The sequence below is a fragment of the Primulina tabacum genome, chromosome 10 (assembly GCF_025594145.1).
Source record: "Primulina tabacum isolate GXHZ01 chromosome 10, ASM2559414v2, whole genome shotgun sequence".
Taxonomy (NCBI): Eukaryota; Viridiplantae; Streptophyta; class Magnoliopsida; order Lamiales; family Gesneriaceae; genus Primulina; species Primulina tabacum.
The window spans coordinates 29526717-29547246 of record NC_134559.1 but is presented as its reverse complement, the minus strand read 5'-3'; the positions used below and the strand labels follow the sequence as shown (position 1 = coordinate 29547246).

At 41.6% G+C, this 20530-nt stretch overlaps 16 non-coding genes and 6 pseudogenes across 16 annotated transcripts; 20 read left to right on the top strand and 2 right to left on the bottom strand.

Annotated features, from left to right (window-relative positions):
- The first annotated feature begins 617 nt into the window (after positions 1-617).
- LOC142516391 (5S ribosomal RNA) lies at positions 618-735 on the top strand. Its single transcript, XR_012812188.1, has one exon. It is a non-coding gene; the product is annotated as a 5S ribosomal RNA (ribosomal RNA).
- A 680-nt stretch (positions 736-1415) lies between these two features.
- LOC142508115 (5S ribosomal RNA) lies at positions 1416-1534 on the top strand. The gene has a single exon (XR_012806344.1). It is a non-coding gene; the product is annotated as a 5S ribosomal RNA (ribosomal RNA).
- Positions 1535-2217: 683 nt separating this feature from the next.
- On the top strand, positions 2218-2336 carry LOC142512779 (5S ribosomal RNA; annotated as a pseudogene).
- A 376-nt stretch (positions 2337-2712) lies between these two features.
- On the top strand, positions 2713-2831 carry LOC142507759 (5S ribosomal RNA). The gene has a single exon (XR_012806006.1). It is a non-coding gene; the product is annotated as a 5S ribosomal RNA (ribosomal RNA).
- Positions 2832-3514: 683 nt separating this feature from the next.
- Positions 3515-3633, top strand: LOC142517536 (5S ribosomal RNA). The gene has a single exon (XR_012813278.1). It is a non-coding gene; the product is annotated as a 5S ribosomal RNA (ribosomal RNA).
- Positions 3634-4316: 683 nt separating this feature from the next.
- On the top strand, positions 4317-4435 carry LOC142510219 (5S ribosomal RNA). The gene has a single exon (XR_012808344.1). It is a non-coding gene; the product is annotated as a 5S ribosomal RNA (ribosomal RNA).
- Positions 4436-8212: 3777 nt separating this feature from the next.
- On the top strand, positions 8213-8331 carry LOC142516411 (5S ribosomal RNA). The gene has a single exon (XR_012812207.1). It is a non-coding gene; the product is annotated as a 5S ribosomal RNA (ribosomal RNA).
- Positions 8332-9737: 1406 nt separating this feature from the next.
- Positions 9738-9856, top strand: LOC142507861 (5S ribosomal RNA). The gene has a single exon (XR_012806102.1). It is a non-coding gene; the product is annotated as a 5S ribosomal RNA (ribosomal RNA).
- Positions 9857-10539: 683 nt separating this feature from the next.
- Positions 10540-10658, top strand: LOC142517265 (5S ribosomal RNA). Its single transcript, XR_012813019.1, has one exon. It is a non-coding gene; the product is annotated as a 5S ribosomal RNA (ribosomal RNA).
- Positions 10659-11342: 684 nt separating this feature from the next.
- On the top strand, positions 11343-11461 carry LOC142507654 (5S ribosomal RNA). The gene has a single exon (XR_012805905.1). It is a non-coding gene; the product is annotated as a 5S ribosomal RNA (ribosomal RNA).
- Positions 11462-11871: 410 nt separating this feature from the next.
- Positions 11872-11990, top strand: LOC142516167 (5S ribosomal RNA). The gene has a single exon (XR_012811977.1). It is a non-coding gene; the product is annotated as a 5S ribosomal RNA (ribosomal RNA).
- A 682-nt stretch (positions 11991-12672) lies between these two features.
- LOC142517576 (5S ribosomal RNA) lies at positions 12673-12792 on the top strand. Its single transcript, XR_012813315.1, has one exon. It is a non-coding gene; the product is annotated as a 5S ribosomal RNA (ribosomal RNA).
- Positions 12793-13475: 683 nt separating this feature from the next.
- Positions 13476-13594, top strand: LOC142511775 (5S ribosomal RNA; annotated as a pseudogene).
- A 559-nt stretch (positions 13595-14153) lies between these two features.
- LOC142512869 (5S ribosomal RNA) lies at positions 14154-14270 on the top strand (annotated as a pseudogene).
- A 685-nt stretch (positions 14271-14955) lies between these two features.
- Positions 14956-15074, top strand: LOC142511269 (5S ribosomal RNA; annotated as a pseudogene).
- Positions 15075-15758: 684 nt separating this feature from the next.
- On the top strand, positions 15759-15877 carry LOC142516479 (5S ribosomal RNA). The gene has a single exon (XR_012812272.1). It is a non-coding gene; the product is annotated as a 5S ribosomal RNA (ribosomal RNA).
- Positions 15878-16557: 680 nt separating this feature from the next.
- On the top strand, positions 16558-16676 carry LOC142506782 (5S ribosomal RNA). Its single transcript, XR_012805061.1, has one exon. It is a non-coding gene; the product is annotated as a 5S ribosomal RNA (ribosomal RNA).
- Positions 16677-17357: 681 nt separating this feature from the next.
- Positions 17358-17476, top strand: LOC142508882 (5S ribosomal RNA). The gene has a single exon (XR_012807082.1). It is a non-coding gene; the product is annotated as a 5S ribosomal RNA (ribosomal RNA).
- Positions 17477-18059: 583 nt separating this feature from the next.
- LOC142507929 (5S ribosomal RNA) lies at positions 18060-18178 on the top strand. Its single transcript, XR_012806166.1, has one exon. It is a non-coding gene; the product is annotated as a 5S ribosomal RNA (ribosomal RNA).
- A 683-nt stretch (positions 18179-18861) lies between these two features.
- Positions 18862-18979, top strand: LOC142512104 (5S ribosomal RNA; annotated as a pseudogene).
- Positions 18980-19170: 191 nt separating this feature from the next.
- LOC142512828 (5S ribosomal RNA) lies at positions 19171-19289 on the bottom strand (annotated as a pseudogene).
- A 687-nt stretch (positions 19290-19976) lies between these two features.
- LOC142507898 (5S ribosomal RNA) lies at positions 19977-20095 on the bottom strand. The gene has a single exon (XR_012806137.1). It is a non-coding gene; the product is annotated as a 5S ribosomal RNA (ribosomal RNA).
- Between the last annotated feature and the right edge of the window lie 435 nt (positions 20096-20530).

The window sequence follows — 20530 nt, the reverse complement described above, 5'->3', positions numbered from 1 at the left end:
TCTCGATCAGGACCAGATAAGACATGTGAAATCAACGTAGCTCGGGCACTGCAGGATTTGGACAAAATTAGAGCCTAATTTGATTGTAAACGGGCAAACGAACGAGATTCATTACTCCGCAATGAGCTGACGAGATTTTAGCTGAATTCCTTATCTAAGACTCTCTAATTTGCGATTTTCGGCTTTTTTAAGCTTTCGTTTCCTCGAATAATCAGCTTAGGAAGTTCGAAATTCGATTCCGGTTCCATTTTATCGTATCTCAGGCATAATAATAGCTTTACATTCGCTATTTTCTTCTTCTTATTTTTTTTCTATTTTCTGTGAACATTTAGCGATTTTTGTTGTCGTGATCCGGTTCGTGCGGAATGGTATGACGCAGATGACTTCAGAGACGGTTAACTCATTAAAAACAATTATTTCGGCTGTTTTAGCCATAATTTATGTAAACGGTCGCGACAAGAGGACTTCCCAAGGAGGTCACCCATCCTAGCTCCGCCATCGCACCAGAACGCTAACTTCATGGTTCCGATTGGGCGAGAGCAGTGCCGCGTGTTGTCCATCGCCGCCCGCTCCACACGTACTCGAGGGATATAAGAATAAAAATGCCATTGAATGTCGGGTGCGATCATACCAGCACAAATGCACCGGATCCCATCAGAACTCCGAAGTTAAGCGTGCTTGGACGAAAGCAGTACTAGAATGGGTGACCCCTGGGAAGTCCTCGTGTTGCACCCTTTTTCGTGTTTTTCTATTTTTGATTACTTAATGACAGACGATTTTCGGCTCAAATCATCTGAATCTTGATCGGAACCATATAAGACATGTGAAATCAACGTAGATCGGGCACGGCTGGATTTGGACAAAATTGTAGGCTAATTTGATTGTAAACGGGCAAACGAACGAGACTCAATACTCCGCAACGAGGTGGCGAGTATTAGCCGAATTCCTTCTCTAAGACCCTCTAATTTGCGATTTTTCGCTTCTGTTAAGCTTCTGTTTCCTCAAGAAATCCGCTTAGTAAGTTCATAATTCGATTCCGGTTCCATTTTATTGTATCCCAGGCATAATAATAGCTTTACATTCGCTATTTTCTTCTTCTTTGTTTTTTCTATTTTCAGGGAACATTTTGCAATTTTTGTTGTCGTGAGCCTGTTCTGTGCGGAAGGGTATGACGCAGATTATCTGAAGACGGTTTACTCATTAAAAACAATTATTTCGACTTTTTTAGCCATAATTTACGTAAACGGTCTTGAAACGAGGACTTCCCAGGGAGTTCACCAATCCTAGCTCTGCCATCGCGTCAGAACGTTTAACTTCAAGGTTCTGATTCGACGAGAGCAGTGCCGCGTGTTGTCCATCGTCGCCCGCTCCACACGTACTCGAGGGATATAAGAATAAACATCCCACTCAATGTTGGGTGTGATCATAACAGCACTAATGCACCGGATCCCTTCATAACTCCGAAGTTAAGCGTGCTTGGGCGAGAGCAGTACTAGGATGGGTGACCCCCTAGGAAGTCCTCGTGTTGCATCCCTTTTCGTGTTTTTCTATTTTTCGTTACTTGTTGATAGACTATTTTCGGCTCAAATCATCTGAATCTCGGTCTGGAACAGATAAGACATGTGAAATCAACCTAGCTCGGACACTGCCGGATTTGGACAAAATTGTAGCCTAATTTGATTGTAAACAGGCAAACGAACGAGACTCATTACTCCACGAGGAGCTGACGAGATTTTAGCCGAATTCCTTCTCTAAGACCCTCTAATTTGCAATTTTCCGCTTCTGTTAAGCTTCCGTTTCCTCGAGAAATCCGCTAAGGAAGTTCGAAATTCGATTCTGTTCCATTTTATCGTATCTCAGGCATAATAATAGCTTTACATTCGCTATTTCCTTATTCTTATTTTTTTTTCTATTTTCTGGGAACATTTAGCGATTTTTGTTGTCGTGAGCATGTACTGTGCGGAAGGGTATGACGCAGATTACTCCGAAGATGGTTAATTCATTAAAACCAATTATTTCGACTGTTTTATCTATAATATACGTAAACGGTAGCGACACGAGGACTTTCGAGGGAGGTCACCCATCCTAGCCCTGTCATCGCGCCAGAACGCTTAACTTCATGGTTCTGATTGGGCGAGAGAAGTGCCGCGTTTTGTCCATCGCCGTCCGCTCCACATGTACTCGAGGGATATATGAATAAAAATCCCACTGAATGTCGAGTGCGATTATACCAGCACTAATGCACCGGATCCCATCATAACTCCGAATTTAAGCACGCTTTGGCGACAGCAGTACTAGGATGGGTGACCCATTAGGAAGTCCTCGTGTAGCACACCTTTTCGTGTTTTTTCTATTTTGATTACATGAATCTCGATCGGACCAAATAAAACATTCTTATTTTTTTCTATTTTCTGGGAACATTTAGCGATTTTTGTTGTTGTGAGCCGGTTCTGTGCGGAAGGGTATGCCGCAGATTACTCTGGAGACGGTTAACTAATTAAAAACAATTATTTCGACTGTTTTAGCCATAATTTAAGTAAATGATCGCGACAGGAGGACTTCCAAGGGAGGTCACCTATCCTAGCTCTTCCATCGCGCCAGAACGCTTAACTTCATGGTTCTGATTGAGCGAGAGCAGTGCAGCGTGTTTTCCATCGCCGTCCGCTCCACACGTACCCGAGGAATATAAGAATAAACATCCCACTCAATGTCGGGTGCGATCATACCAGCACTAATGCACTGGATCCCATCATAACTCCGAAGTTAACCTTGCTTGGGCGAGAGCAGTACTAGGATGGGTGACCCCCTAGGAAGTCCTCGTGTTGCACTCCTTTTCGTGTTTTTCTATTTTTGATTACTTGTTGACAGACAATTTTCGGCTCAAATCATCTGAATCTCGATCGGGACCATATAAGACATGTGAAATCAACGTAGCTTGGGCACTGCCAGATTTTGACAAAATTGTATCCTAATTTGATTGTAAACGGGCAAACGAACGAGACTCATTACTCCGCAATGAGCTGGCGAGATTTTAGCCGAATTCCTTCTCTAAGACTCTCTAATTTGCGATTTTCCGCTTCTATTAAGCTTCCGTTTCCTCAAGAAATCCGCTTAGGAAGTTCGAAATTAAATTCCGGTTCCATTTTATCTTATCTCAGGCATAATAATAGCTTTACATTCGTTATTTTCTTATTCTTAATTTTTTTCTATTTTCTGGGAACATTTAGCGATTTTTGTTGTCGTGAGCCGGTTCTGTGCGGAAGGGTATGACGCAGATTACTCTGGAGACGGTTAACTCATTAAAAACAATTATTTCGACTGTTTTAGCCATAATTTACATAAACAATCGCGACACGAGGACTGCCCAGGGAGGTCACCCATCTTAGCTCTGCCATCGCGCCAGAACGCTTAACTTCAGGGTTCTGATTGGGCTTGAGCAGTGCCGAGTGTTGTCCATCGCCGCCCGCTCCACACGTACTCGAGGGATATAAGAATAAACATCCCACACAATGTCGGGTGCGATCATACCAGCACTAATTCATCGGATCCCATCAGAACTCCGAAGTTAAGCGTGCTTGGGCGAGAGCATTACTAGGATGGATAACCCCCTGGGAAGTCCTCGTGTTGCGCCCCTTTTCGTGTTTTTCTATTTTTTATTACTTGTTGACAGACGATTTTCGGTTCAAATCATCTGAATCTCGATCAGGACCAGATCAGACATGTGAAATCAACGTAGCTCGGGCACTGCCGGATTTGGAAAAATTGTTGGCTAATTTTATTGTAAACGGGAAAAAGAACGAGACTCATTACTCCGCAACGAGGTGGCGAGATATTCGCCTAATTCCTTTTCTAAGTCCCTCTAATTTGAGATTTTTCGCTCCTGTTAAGTTTCCGTTTTCTCGAGAAATCCGCATAGAAAGTTCGAAATTCGATTCTGGTTTCATTTTATCGTATCCCAGGCATATTAATAACTTTACATTCGCTATTTCCTTCTTCATAATTTTTTTTCTATTTTCTAAGAACATTTAGCGATTTTTGTCGTCGTGAGCCGGTTCTGGGCGGAAGGGTATGACGCAGATAACTCCGAAGACGGTTAACTCATTAAAAACAATTATTTCGACTGTTTTAGCTATAATTTACGTAAACGGTCGCGACACGAGGACTTCCCAGGGAGGCCACCCATCCTAGCTCTGCCATCGCTCCAACACGCTTAACTTCATTGTTCTTATTGGGCGAGAGCAGTGCCGCGTGTTGTCTATCCCCGCCCGCGCCACACGTACTCGAGGGATATAAGAATAAACATCCCACTCAATGTCGGGTGCGATCATACCAGCAATAATGCACCGGATCCCATCAAAACTCCGAAGTTAAGTGTGCTTTGGCGAGAGCAATACTAGGATTGGTGACCCCCTGGGAAGTCCTCGTGTTGCACCCCTTTTCGTGTTTTTCTAATTTTTATTACTTGTTGACAGACAATTTTCGGCTCAAATCATCTGAATCTCGATCGAGACCAGATAAGACATGTGAAATCAATGTAGCTCGGGAACTGCCGGATTTTGAAAAAATTGTAGCCTAATTTGATTGTAAATAGGCAAACGAACGAGACACATTACTCCGCAATGAGTTGGCGAGATTTTAGCCGAATTCCTTCTCTAATACCCTATAATTTGCGATTTTTTTCTTCTGTTAAGCTTCCGTTTCCTCGAGAAATCCGCTTAGGAAGTTCGAAATTAAATTCCGGTTCCATTTTATCTTATCTCAGGCATAATAATAGCTTTACATTCGTTATTTTCTTATTCTTAATTTTTTTCTATTTTCTAGGAACATTTAGCGATTTTTGTTGTCGTGACCCGGTTCTGTGCGGAAGAGTATGACGCAGATTACTCCGGAGACGGTTAACTCATTCAAAACAATTATTTCGACTGTTTTCCATAATTTACGTAAACGGTCGCGACACGAGGACTGCCAGGGAGGTCACCCATCCTAGCTCTGCCATCGCGCCAGAACGCTTAACTTCAGGGTTCTGATTGGGCTTGAGCAATGCCGAGTGTTGTCCATCGCCACCCGCTCCACACGTACTCGAGGGATATAAGAATTAACATCCCACTCAATGTCGGGTGCGATCATACCAGTAATAATGCACCGGATCCATACCAGTACTAATGCACCATGAGAGAAATCGTTGCCATAAATTGAAACATTTATTAACCTGTGAGGATATGGAGTTGAGACTCTTACTAGGAATTTCTGAAGGCCGTGTACATTTAACTACCTGAAATAAGCTTTGAATTGATCATCTCAAATTATTTCATAAATTATAATTATGATGATCTTGATATAACTTTGACAGTTTTTAACTTTAATTTAAACACTTAGATAGTTTTGATTACATTTCTATTTAAATTAATTAATATGTTTTGTATTGCTATTAACGCTTAAATTGCTAGGGACTAGCAATAAACTGGTTGGGAGGTGTGATAAATATTAAAATTGTACATTAATTAAATGTTTTATAATATAAATATATAGTTTTTGTTTTATTAAATGTTTAAATATTATATGTTTTATAATAAATTGTATAAAATATAAGTTGTTGTGTAATTACAAGTTTTTACTATTTTTTACAGGTTCGATAAAACAAGAATAAACTTGGCGTTGCAAATGGGATTAAGATGATTCTTGGACCTGTAAAAAGTTGATGTTAATATCTACAATATTGGTGTCAAGCATGAGATAAAAATCCTCTCACAATTGGGATCAAATTAAGCCACAAATAAAGTTACCAAAGGAGTGGCAGTTTTACCATGCTCTAGTATTTTGACCATATCTCTCAAATTACTTGGTCAAATGATTTTAAAAAAATACCACAACTAGACAACTCAATTATCCACATGTTTCTTTTTATATGAAGAAGCAAATTCCAAGAAGAAGATTTTCAAAAGTGATGTGTAATTTAATATAATATCTCGGAACACCAATGAAGACTTTTGTGTAAAAAAATAATATTTTATTTGTGGTTGTCTCCCCAAATTTGGCTATAAATAGGGGTGCATTGTAATGTATTGAGATATCCCTCATTCTATGAACAAACCTTTGAGTTCATAATATTTCTCTCTATATTTTTCCTTTATTTCTTCATTTAAATATAATTAGCATGATAATTTCATATTCAAAGTTTTACACTTTGAATAATGAATAGCTAACTTCCTAAAGTTGAGATGAAAAGGTGAAACTCTTGGCATGATAATAAGGTTACTAAAAGCTAAGAATTTATGTTTTATATTATTTAATCATTATTTATTGTTTATGTTATATTTATTTCTTTAAGCATTTTTATACCATACTTATAAGTGGGAGTTTTGATTTATTGTTGCTATATGTTACACTAAATTCTTGGAACCATTTAAATGTTAGTTTGGTATTACCAACCATTTAAAGTGGATGCCTTGATTTATTATATATGAATATATTATAATATTAATTTCTTGGTACCATTTAAATGTTAGTTTGGTTTTACCAACCATTTAAAGTGGGAACCTTGATTTACTATATATAAATATATCATAATATTAATTTCTTGGTACCATTTAAATGTTAGTTTGGTTTTACCAACCATTTAAAGTGAGAACCTTGATTTAGTGTTTACAAATATATATAGCACAATAAATACTTGACCACATTTATAAGTTTTAGTATATATTATATACTTATAAGATAATAATATATAACATAATATAAATATGATTATTTAATATATTGGAACCATTTTATTAAGTGGGTTTCAATATTGTTCGTTAATGTTAACTTTATTAAAATACCAAGAGTGGATCCTTTAATCTCAACTACTTAAATTAAAATTTGAACAATTAAAATTTACCCATTAAAGATTCAAACAATTAAAAATAAAAAGAAACAAAAAACAAAAACAAAACAAAAAGACATTGTAGTGGACTTGTAATTACCTTAGCTTCCCTGTGGATACGATATTCGGACTCACCGAATTATACTACTTGTGGACAACCTGCTCTTGGGAGTGCAACAATCAAAGTCGCAACAGAAGTCATTGTGTTGCACCCCTTTTCGTGTTTTTCTATTTTTGATTACTTGTTGACAGACGATTTTCGGCTCAAATCATCTGAATCTCGATCGGGACCAGATAAGACATGTGAAATCAACATAGCTCGGGCACTGCCTGATTTGGACAAAATTGTAGCCTAATTTGATTGTAAACGGGCAAACGAACGACACTCATTACTCCGCAATGAGCTGGCGAGATTTTAGCCAAATTCCTTCTCTAAAAGCCTCTAATTTGCGATTTTCCGATTTTGTTAAGCTTCTGTTTACTCGACAAATCCGCGTAGGTAGTTCGAAATTCGATTCATGTTCCAGTTTATCGTATCTCAAACATAAAAATAGCTTTACATTCGCTATTTTCTTCTTCTTTTTTTTTCTATTTTCTGGGAACATTTAGCGATTTTTGTTGTCATGAGTCGGTTCCGTGCGGAAGGGTATGACGCAGATTACTACGGAGACGGTTAACTCATGAAAAACAATTATTTCGAGCCTAACTTCATGGTTCTGATTGGGTGAGAGAAGTGCCGCGTGTTGTCCATCGCCACCCGCTCTAACGTAGCTCGAGCACTGCCGGATTTGGACCAAATTGTAGCCTAATTTGATTGTAAACGGGCAAACGAACGAGACTCATTACTCCACAAGGAGCTGGCGAGATTTTAGCCGAATTCCTTCTCTAAGACCCTCTAATTTGCGATTTTCCGCTTCTGTTAAGCTTTCGTTTCCTCGAGAAATCCGCTTAGGAAGTTCGAAATTCGATTTCGGTTCCATTTTATCGTATCTCAGCCATAATAATAGCTTTACATTCGCTATATTCTTCTTCTTATTTTTTTTTCTCTTTTCTGGGAACATTTAGCAATTTTTTTTGTCGTGAGCCGGTTCTGTGCGGAATGGTATGACGCAGATTACTCCGGAGACGGTTAACTCATTAAAAATAATTTTCGACTGTTTTAGCCATAATTTACGTAAATGGTCGCGACACGAGGACTTCCCAGGGAGGTCACCCATCCTAGCTCTTCCATCGCATCAGAACGCTAAACTTTATGGTTTTGATTGGGCGAGAGCAGTGCCGCGTGTTGTCCATCGCCGCCCGCTCCACACGTACTCGAGGGATATAAGAATAAACATCCTACTCAATGTCAGGTGCGATCATACCAGCACTAATGCACCGGATCCCATCCGAACTCCGGAGTTAAGCGTGCTTGGGCGAAAGCCGTACTAGCATGGGTGACCCCCTGGGAAGTCCTCGTGTTGCACCCCTTTTCGTGTTTTTCTATTTTTGATTACTTGTTGACCGACGATTTTCGGCTCAAATCATCTGAATCTCGATCGAGACCAGATAAGACATGTGAAATGAAAGTAGCTCGGGCACTGCTGGATTTGGACAAAATTGTAGGCTAATTTGATTGTAAACGGGCAAAAGGACGAGACTCATTACTACGCAATGAGCTGGCGAGATTTTAGCCGAATTCCTTCTCTAAAACCTTCTAATTTGCGATTTACCGCTTCTGTTAAGCTTTCGTTTCCTCGAGAAATCCGCTTAGGAAGTTCGAAATTCGATTTCGGTTCCATTTTATCGTATCCCAGGCATAATAATTTCTTTACATTCGTTATTTCCTTCTTCTTATTTTTAATCTATTTTCTGGGAACATTTATCGATTTTTGTTGTCGTGAGCCGGTTCTGTGCGGACGGGTATGACACAGATTACTCCGGAGACGGTTAACTCATTAAAAACAATTATTTCGACTGTTTTATCCATAATTTAAGTAAACGGTCGCGACACGAGGTCTTCCCAAGGAGGTCACCCATCCTACCTCTGCCATCGCGCCAGAACGCTTTTTAAGGTTATGATTGGGCGAGAGCAGTGCCGCGTGTTATCCATCGCCGCCCGCTCCACACGTACTCGAGGGATATAAGGATAAACATCCCACTCAATGTCTGGTGGGATCATACCAGCACTAATGCACCGTATCCCATCAGAACTCCGAAGTTAAACGTGCTTGGGCGAGAGTAGTACTAGGATTTTCGGCTCAAATCATCTGAATCCTCATCGAGAAAAGATAAAACATGTGAAATCAATGTAGCTCAGGAACTGCCGGATTTTGAAAAAATTTTAGCCTAATTTGATTGTAAACGGGCAATCGAACGAGATTCATTACTCCGCAATGAGCTGGCGAGATTTTAGCCAAATTCCTTCTCTAAGAACCTTTAATTTGCGATTTTCCGCTTCTGTTAAGCTTCCGTTTCCTCAAGAAATTCGTTTAGGAAGTTCGAAATTTGATTCTGGTTCCATTTTATCGTATCCCTGGCATAATAATAGCTTTACATTCGGTATTTTCTTCTTCTTGTTTTTTTTTCTATTTTCTGGGAACATTTAGCGATTTTTTTTGTCGTGAGCCGGTTCTGTGCGGAAGGTTATGACGCAGATTACTCCGGAGACGGTTAACTCATTAAAAAGAATTATTTCGACTGTTTTAGCCATAATTTACGTAAACGGTCGCGACACGAGGACTGCCCAGGGAGGTCACCCATCCTAGCTTTGCCATCGCGCCAGAACGCTTAACTTCATGGTTATGAATGGGCGAGAGAAGTGCCGCGTGTTGTCCATCGCAGCCCGGTCCACACGTACTCGAGGGATATAAGAATAAACATCCCAGTCAATGTCTGGTGCGATCATACCAGCACTAATGCACCGGATCCCATCAGAACTACCAAGTTAAGCGTGCCTGGGCGAGAGAAGTACTAGGATGGATGACCCCCTAAGAAGTCCTCGTGTTGCACCCCTTTTCGTGTTTTTCTATTTTTGATTACTTGTTGACAGACGATTTTAGGCTCAAATCATCTGAATCTCGATCGAGACCGGATAAGACATGTGAAAACTACGTAGGTCGGGCACAGCCGGATTTGAACAAAATTGTAGGCTAATTTGATTGTAAACGGGCAAATGAACGAGCCTCATTACTCCGCAACAAGGTGGCAAGATTTTAGACGAATTCCTTCTCTAAGACCCTCAAATTTGCGATTTTCCGCTTTTATTAATCTTTCGTTTCCTCGAGAAATCTTCTTAGGAAGTTTGAAATTCGATTTCGGTTCCATTTTATCGTATACCAAGCATAATAATAGCTTTACATTCGCTATTTTCTTCTTCTTATTTTTTTTTCTATTTTCCAGGAACATTTAGCGATTTTTATTGTCGTGAGCCGGTTCTGTGCAGAAGGATATGACGAAGATTACTCCGGAGACGGTTAACTCATTAAAAACATTTATTTCGAATGTTTTAGCCATAATTTACGTAAGCGGTCGCGACACGAGGACTGCACAGGGAGGTGACCCATCCTAGCTCTGCCATCGCACCAGAACGCTAACTTCATGGTTCTGATTGGACGAGAGCAGTGCCGCGTGTTGTCCATCGCCGTCCGCTCCACACGTACTCGATAGATATAAGAATAAACATCCTACACACTGTCAGGTGCGATAATACCAGCACTAATGCACCGGATCCCATCAGAACACCGAAGTTAAGCGTGCTTGGGCGAGAGCCGTACTAGGATGGGTGACCCCCGGGGAAGTCCTCGTGTTGCACCCCTTTTCGTGTTTTTCTATTTTTGATTACTTGTTGACAGAAAATTTTCGGCTCAAATCATCTAGATCTCGATCGGGACCATATAAGACATGGGAAATCAACGTAACTCGGGCATTGCCGGATTAGGACAAAATTGTAGGATAATTTAATTGTAAACGGGCAAACGAACGAGACTCATTACTCCGCAATGAGCTGACGAGATTTTAGCCGAATTCCTTCTCTAAGACCCTCTAATTTTCGATTTTCCTCTTCTGTTAAGCTTCTGTTTCTTCGAGAAATCCGCTTAGGAAGTCCGAAATTCGATTCCGGTTTCATTTTATCATATCCCAGGCATAATAATAGCTTTACATTCGCTATTTTCTTCTTCTTAATTTTTTTTCTATTTTCTGGGAACATTTAGCGATTTTTGTTGTCGTGAGCCGGTTTTATGTGGAAGGGTATGACGCAGATTACTCCTTAGACAGTTATCTCATTAAAACAAATATTTCGACTGTTTTAGCCATAATTTACGTAAATGATCGCGACATGAGGATTTTCCAGGGAGTGTCACCCATCCTAGCTCTTCCATCGCGCCAGAACGCTTAACTTCATGGTTATGATTGGGCGAGAGCAGTGCCGCGTGTTGTCCATCGCCGCCCGCTCCACACGTACTCGAGGGATATAAGAATAAACATCTCACTCAATGTCTGGTGCGGTCTTACCAGCAGTAATGCACCGGATCGCATCAGAACTCCGAAGTTAAGCGTGCTTGGGCGAGAGCTGTACTAGGATGGGTTACCACATGGGAAGTCCTCGTGTTGCACCCCTTTTCGTGTTTTTCTATTTTTGATTACCTGTTGATAGACGATTTTCGGCTCAAATCATCTGAATCTCGATCAGGGACCAAATAAGACATTCTTATTTTTTTTCTATTTTCTGGGAACATTAAGCGATTTTTGTTGTCGTGAGCCGGTTCTGTGCGGAAGGGTATGACGCAGATTACTCCGGAGATGATTAACTAATTAAAAACTATTATTTCGACTGTTTTAGCCATAATTTAAGTAAACGATCGCGACACGAAGACTTCCCAGGGAGGTCACCCATCCTAGCTCTTCCATCGCGCCAGAACGCTTAACTTCATTGTTCTGATTGAGCGAGAGCAGTGCCGCGTGTTGTCCATCGCCGCCCGCTCCACACGTACTCGAGGGATATAAGAATAAACATCTCATTCAATGTCGGGTGCGATCATACCAGCACTAATGCACCAGATCCCATCAGAACTCCGAAGTTAAGCGTGCTTGAGCGAGAGCAGTACTAGGATGGGAGACCCCCTTGGAAGTACTCGTGTTGCACCCATTTTCGTGTTTTTCTATTTTTGATTACTTGTTGACAGACGATTTTCGGCTCAAATCATCTGAATCTCGATCGGGACCAGATAAGACATGTGAAATCAACGTAGATCGGGCACTGCCGGATTTGGACAAAATTGTAGGCTAATTTGATTGTAAACGGGCAAACGAACGAGACTCAACACTCCGCAACGAGGTGGCGAGATTTTAGCCTAATTCCTTCTCTAAGACCCTCTAATTTGAGATTTTCAGCTTCTGTTAGGCTTCCGTTTCCTCGAGAAATCCGCTTAGGAAGTTCGAAATTCGATTCCGGTTCCATTTTATCTTATCTCAGGCATAATAATAGCTTTACATTCGCTATTTTCTTCTTCTTATATTTTTCTATTATTTGAGAACATTTAGCAATTTTTGTTGTCGTGAGCCGGTTCTGTGCGAAAGGGTATGACAAATATTACTCCGGAGACGGTTAACTCATTAAAAACAAATATTTCGACTGTTTTAGCCATAATGTACGTAAACGATCGCGACACGAGGATTTAACAGGGAGTGTCACCCATCCTAGCTCTTCCATCGCACTAGAAAGCTTAACTTCATGGTTCTTATTGGGCGAGAGTAGTGCCGAGTGTTGTCCATCGCCGCCCGCTCCTACGTACTCAAGGGATATAAGAATAAACTTCCCACTCAATGTCGGGTGCGATGAATACCAGCACTAATGCGCCGGATCCCATCAGAACTCCGAAGTTAAGCGTGCTTGGGCGAGAGCAGTACTAGGATGGGTGACCCCCTGTGAAGTCCTCATGTTGCACCCCTTTTCATGTTTTTCTGTTTTTGATTACTTGTTGACAGACGATTTTCGGCTCAAATCATCTTAATCTCGATCGGGACCAGATAAGACATGTGAAATCAACGTAGCTCAGGCACTGCCAGATTTTGACAAAATTGTAACCTAATTTGATTGTAAATGGGCAAACGAACGAGACTTATTACTCCGCAATGAACTAGCGAGATTTTAGCCGAATTCCTTATCTAAGACCCACTAATTTGCGATTTTCCGCTTCTGTTAAGCTTCCGTTTCCTCGAGAAATCCGCTTAGGAAGTTTGAAATTCGATTCCTGTTCCATTTTATCTTATCTCAGGTATAATAATAGCTTTACATTTGTTATTTTCTTATTCTTAATTTTTTTCTATTTTCTGGGAACATTTAGCGATTTTTGTTGTCGTGAGCCTGTTCTGTGCGGAAGGGTATGACGCAGATTACTCCGGAGACAGTTAACTCAATAAAAATAATTATTTCGACTGTTTTATCCATAATTTAGGTAAACAGTCGTGACACTAGGAATTCCGAGGGAGGTCACCCATCCTAGCTCTGCCACCGTGCCAGAACGCTTAACTTCATGGTTCTGATTGGGCGAGAGAAGTGCCGGGTGTTGTCCATCGCCGTCCGCTCAACACGTACTCGATGGATATAAGAATAAAAATCCCACTGAATGTCGAGTGTGATTATATCAGCACTAATGCACCGGATCCCATCAGAACCCCAAAGTTAAGCGTGCTTGGGCGACAGCAGTACTAGGATGGGTGACCAATTAAGAAGTCCTCGTGTTGCAACCCTTTTTGTGTTTTTCTATTTTTAATTACTTGTTGACAGACGATTTTCAGCTCAAATCATCTGAATCTCGATCGGGCAAACGAATTTGGACAAAATTTTTTTCTAATTTGATTGTAAACGGGCAAACGAACGTGACTCATTACTCCGCAATGAGCTGGCGAGATTTTAGCCGAATTCCTTCTCTAAGATCTTATAATTTGAGATTTTCCGCTTCTATTAATCTTCCGTTTCCTATTGAAATCCGCTTAGGAAGTTCGAAATTCGATTCATGTTCCATTTTATCGTATCCCAGGCATAATATAAGCTTTACCTTCGCTATTTTCTTCTTCATTTTTTTTTTTGTATTTTTTGGGAACATTTAGCGATTTTTGTTGTCGTGAGCCGGTTCTGTGCGGAAGGGTATGGCGCTGATTTCTCCGGAGACGGTTAACTCATTTAAAACAATTATTTCGAGCTTAACTTCATGGTTCTGATTGGACGAGAGCAGTGCCGCGTTTTGTCAATCGTCGCCCGCTCCACACGTACTCAAGGGATATAATAGTAAAAATCCCAATCAATGTCGGGTGCGATCATACTAGCAATAATGCACCGTATGCATAAAAACTCTGAAGTTAAGCGTGCTTGGGCTAGAGCAGTACTAGGATGGGTGACCCCTGGGAAGTCCTCGTGTTGCAACGCTTTTCGTGTTTTTCTATTTTTTATTACTTGTTGACAGACAATTTTCGCCTCAAATCATCTGAATCTCGATCAGGACCATATAAGACATGTGAAATCAACGTAGCTCGGGTACAGCCGGATTTGGACAAAATTGTGGCCTAATTTGATTGTAAACGAGCAAACGAAGGAGACTCATTACTCCGCAATGAGCTGGCGAGATTTTAGCTGAATTCCATCCCTAAGACCCTCTAATTTGCGATTTTCCGCTTCTGTTAAGCTTCCGTTTCCTCGAGAAATCTGCTTAGGTAGTGCAAAATTCGATTTCGTTTCCATTTTATCGTATCTCAGGCATAATAATAGCTTTACATTCGCTATTTTCTTCTTTTTATTTTTTTTTTCTTTTTTTCTGGAACATTTAGCTATTTTTGTTGCCGTGAGCCGGTTCTGTGCGGAAGGGTATGACGCAGATTACTCCGGAGACGGTTAACTCATTAAAAACAATTATTTCGACTGTTTTAGCTATGATTTACATAAACGGTCGCGACACGAGAACTTCCCAAGGAGGTAACCCATCCTAGCTCTGCCATCGCGCCAGAACGCTTAACTTCATGGTTCTGATTGGGCGAGAGCAGTGCCGCATGTTGTCCATCGCCGCCTGCTCCACATGTACTCGAGGGATATAAGAATAAACATACCACACAATGTCGGGTTTGATCATACCAGCACTAATGCACCGGTTCCCATCAGAACTCCGAAGTTAAGCGTGCTTGGGCGAGAGCAGTACTAGGTTGGGTGACCCCCTGGTAAGTCCTCCTGATGCACCCCTTTTTCGTGTTTTTCTATTTTTGATTACTTGTTGAAAGACGATTTTCGGCTCAAATCATCTGAATCTCGATCGGGGCCAGATAAGACATGTGAAATCAACGTAGCTCGGGCACTACCGGATTTGGACAAAATTGTAGCCTAGTTTCATTGTAAACAGGCAAACGAACGAGACTCATTACTCCGCAATGATCTGGCGAGATTTTAGCCTGAATTCCTTCTCTAAGACCCTCTAATTTGCGATTTTTCGCTTCTGTTAAGCTTCCGTTTCATCGAGAAATCCGCTTAGGAAGTTCGAAATTCGATTCATGTTCCATTTTATCGTATCTTAGGCATAATAATAGCTTTACATTCGCTATTTTCTTCTTTTTATTTTTTTTCTATTTTGTGGGAACATTTAGCGATTTATATTGCCGTGAGTCGGTTTTGTGCGGAAAGGTGTGACGCAGATTACTCCGGAGATGGTTAACTCATTAAAAACAATTATTTCGACTGTTTTAGCCATAATTTACGTAAACGGTGGCAACACGGGGACTTCCCAAGAAGGTCACCCATCCTAGCTCTGCCATCGCGCCAGAACGCTTAACTTCATGGTTCTGATTGGGGGAGAGTAGTGCCGCGTGTTGTCCATCGTTGCCCGCTCCACACGTACTCGAAAGATATAAGATTAAAAATCCACTCAATGTCGGGTGCAATCATACTAGCACTAATGCACCGGATCCCTTCAGAATTTCGAAGTTAAGCGTGCTTGGGCGAGAGCAGTACTAGGATGGGTGACCCCCTAGGAAGTCCTCGTGTTGCACCCCTTTTCGTGTTTTTCTATTTTTCATTACTTGTTGACAGACGATTTTCGGCTCAAATCCTCTGAATCTCGATCGGGGCCAGATAAGACATGTGAAATCAACGTAGCTCGGGCACTACCGGATTTGGACAAAATTGTAGCCTAGTTTCATTGTAAACGGGCAAACGAACGAGACTCATTCTCCGCAATGAGCTGGCGAGATTTTAGCCGAATTCCTTCTCTAAGACCCTCTAATTTGCGATTTTCCGCTTCTGTTAAGCTTCCGTTTCGTCGAGAAATCCGCTTAGGAAGTTCGAAATTCGATTCATGTTCCATTTTATCGTACTTTAGGCGTAATAATAGCTTTACATTCGCTATTTTCTTCTTTTAATTTTTTTCTATTTTGTGGGAACATTTAGCGATTTATATTGCCGTGAGCCGGTTTTGTGCGGAAAGGTGTGACGCAGATTACTCCGGAGATGGTTAACTCATTAAAAACAATTATTTCGACTGTTTTAGCCATAATTTACGTAAACGGTGGCAACACGGGGACTTCCCAAGAAGGTCACCCATCCTAGCTCTGCCATCGCGCCAGAACGCTTAACTTCATGGTTCTGATTGGGGGAGAGTAGTGCCGCGTGTTGTCCATCGTTGCCCGCTCCACACGTACTCGAAAGATATAAGATTAAAAATCCACTCAATGTCGGGTGCGATCATACTAGGACTAATGCACCGGATCCCTTCAGAATTTCGAAGTTAAGCGTGCTTGGGCGAGAGCAGTACTAGGATGGGTGACCCCCTAGGAAGTCCTCGTGTTGCACCCCTTTTCGTGTTTTTCTATTTTTCATTACTTGTTGACAGACGATTTTCGGCTCAAATCCTCATGAATCTCGATCGGGGCCAGATAAGACATGTGAAATCAACGTAGCTCGGGCACTACCGGATTTGGACAAAATTGTAGCCTAGTTTCATTGTAAACGGGCAAACGAACGAGACTCATTCTCCGCAATGAGCTGGCGAGATTTTAGCCGAATTCCTTCTCTAAGACCCTCTAATTTGCGATTTTCCGCTTCTGTTAAGCTTCCGTTTCGTCGAGAAATCCGCTTAGGAAGTTCGAAATTCGATTCATGTTCCATTTTATCGTACTTTAGGCGTAATAATAGCTTTACATTCGCTATTTTCTTCTTTTAATTTTTTTCTATTTTGTGGGAACATTTAGCGATTTATATTGCCGTGAGCCGGTTTTGTGCGGAAAGGTGTGACGCAGATTACTCCGGAGATGGTTAACTCATTAAAAACAATTATTTCGACTGTTTTAGCAATAATTTACGTAAACGGTGGCAACACGGGGACTTCCCAAGAAGGTCACCCATCCTAGCTCTGCCATCGCGCCAGAACGCTTAACTTCATGGTTCTGATTGGGGGAGAGTAGTGCCGCGTGTTGTCCATCGTTGCCCGCTCCACACGTACTCGAAAGATATAAGAATAAAAATCCACTCAATGTCAGGTGCGATCATACTAGCACTAATGCACCGGATCGCTTTAGAATTTCGAAGTTAAGCGTGCTTGGGCGAGAGCAGTACTAGGATGGGTGACCCCCGGGGAAGTCCTCGTGTTGCACCCCTTTTCGTGTTTTTCTATTTTTGATTACTTGTTGACAGACGATTTTCGGCTCAAATCATCTAAATCTCTATCGGGACCAGATAAAACATGCGAAATCAACGTAGCTCGGGCACTGCCGGATTTGGACAAAATTGTAGGCTAATTCGACTGTTAAACTTCCGTTTCCTCGAGAAATCCGCTTAGGAAGTCCGAAATTCGATTCTGGTTCAATTTTATGGTATCCCAGGCATAATAATAGCTTTACATTCGCTATTTTCTTCTTCTTATTTTTTTTTTATTTTTTGGGAACATTTAGCGATTTTTGTTATCGTGAGCCAGTTCTGTGCGGAAAAGGGTATGACGCAGATTAATCTAGAGACGGTTAACTCATTAAAAACAATTATTTCGACAGTTTTAGCTATAATTTACATAAACGGTCGCGACACGAGGACTTCCTAGGGAGGTCACCCATCCTAGCTCTACCATCGCGCCAGAACGCTTAACTTCATCGTTCTGATTGGGCGTGAGCAGTGCCGCGTGTTGTCCATCGTCGCCCGCTCCACACGTAATCGAGAGATAGAAGAATAAACATCCCACTCAATGTCGGGTGCTATCATGCTAGCACTAATGCACTGGATCCCATCAGAACTCCGAAGTTAAGCGTGATTGGGCGAGAGCAGTACTAGGATGGGCGACCCGCTGGGAAGTCCTCGTGTTGCACCCTTTTTTGTGTTTTTCTATTTTGGATTACTTGTTGAGAGGCGATTTTCGGTTCAAATCATCTGAATCTCGATCGGGACAAAATAAGAAATGTTAAATAACCGTAGCTCGGGCACTGCCGGATTTGGACAAAATTGTAGGCTAATTTGATTGTAAACGGGCAAACGAACGAGACTCATTACTCTGCAATGAGCTGGCGAGATTTTAGCGGAATTCCTTCTCTAAATCCCTCTAATTTGCGATTTTCCGCTTCTGTTAAGCTTCCGTTTCCTTGAGAAATCCGCTTAGGAAGTTCGAAATTCGATTCCTGTTCCATTTTATCGTATCTCAGGCATAATAATAGCTTTACATTCGCTAGTTTCTTCTTCTTATTTTTTTTCTATTTTCTGGGAACATTTAGCGATTTTTTTTGCCGTGAGCCGGTTCTGTGGGGAAGGGTATGACGCAGATTACTCCGGAGACGGTTAACTCATTAAAAACAATTATTTCGACTGTTTTAGCCATAATTTACGTAAACGGTCACAACACAATGACTTCCCAGGAAGGTCACCCATCATAGCTCTGCCATCGCGCCAGAACGCCTAACTACATGGTTCTGATTGGGCGAGAGCCGTGCCGCTTGTTTTCCATCGTCTCCCGCTCAACACGTACTCGAGAGATATAAGAATAAAAATCCCACTCAATGTCGGGTGCGATCATACCAGCACTAATGCCCCGGAACCCATCAGAACTCCGAAGTTAAGCGTGCTTGGCGAGAGCAATACTAGGATGGGTGACCCCCTGGTACGTCCTCATGTTGCACCCCTTTTCGTGTTTTTCTATTTTTGATTACTTGTTGACATACGATTTTCGGCTCAAATCATCTGAATCTCGATCGGGACCAGATAAGACATGTGAAATCAACGTAGCTCGGGCACTGCCGGATTTGGACAAAATTGTAGGCTAATTTGATCGTAAACGGGCAAATGAATGAGACTAATTTCTACGCAATGAGCTGGCGAGATTTTAGCCGAATTCCTTCGGGGTTATCCATCCTAGTACTGCTCAAGCCCAAGCACGCTTAACTTCGGAGTTCAGATAAGATCCGGTGCATTAGTGCTGGTATGATTGCACCCGACATTAAGTGGGATGTTTATTCTTATATCCCTCGAGTACGTGTGGAGCGGGCGCTGATGGACAACACGCGGCACTGCTCTCGCCCAATCATAACCATGAAGTTAAGCGTTCTGGCGCGATGGCAGAGCTAGGATGGGTGACCTCCCTGGGAAGACCTCGTGTCGCGACCGTTTACGTAAATTATGGATAAAACATTCGAAATAATTGTTTTTAATGAGTTAACCGTCTCCGGAGTAATCTGCGTCATACCCTTCCGCACTGAACCGGCTCACGACAACAAAAATCGATAAATGTTCCTAGAAAATAGAAAAAAAAATTCGAAGAAGGAAATAACGAATGTAAAGCTATTATTATGCCTGAGATACGATAAAATGTAACCGGAATCGAATTTCGAACTTCCTAAGCGGATTTCTCGAGGAAACGAAAGCTTAACAGAAGCGGTAAATCGCAAATTAGAGGGTCCTTAGAGAAGGAATTCGGCTAAAATCTCGTTAGCTCATTGCGTAGTAATGAGTCTCGTCCGTTTGCCCGTTTACAATCAAATTAGCCTACAATTTTGTCCAAATCCGGCAGTGCCCGAGCTACTTTCATTTCACATGTCTTATCTGGTCCCGATCGAGATTCAGATGATTTGAGCCGAAAATCGTCTGTCAACAAGTAATCAAAAATAGAAAAACACGAAAAGGGGTGCACAACACGAGGACTTCCCAGGGGGTCACCCTTCCTAGTACTGCTCTTGCCCAAGCACGCTTAGTTTCGGAGTTCTGATGGGATCCGGTGCATTAGTGCAGGTATGATCGCACCCGACATTGAGTGGGATGTTTATTCTTATATCCCTCGAGTACGTGTGGAGCGGGCGGCGATGGACAACACGCGGCACTGCTCTCGCCCAATCATAACCATGAAGTTAAGCGTTCTGGCGCGATGGCAGAGCTAGGATGGGTGACCTCCTTGGGAAGACCTCGTGTCGCGATCGGTTACGTAAATTATGGTTAAAACAGTCGAAATAATATTTTTTAATGAGTTAACCGTCTCCGGAGTAATCTGCGTCATACCCTTCCGCACAGAACCGGCTAACGACAACAAAAATCGATAAATGTTCCCAGAAAATAGAAAAAAAAATAAGAAGAAGGAAATAACGAATGTAAAGCTATTATTATGCCTGGGATACGATAAAATAGAACCGGAATCGAATTTCGAACTTCCTAAGCGGATTTCTCGATGAAACAAAAGCTTAACA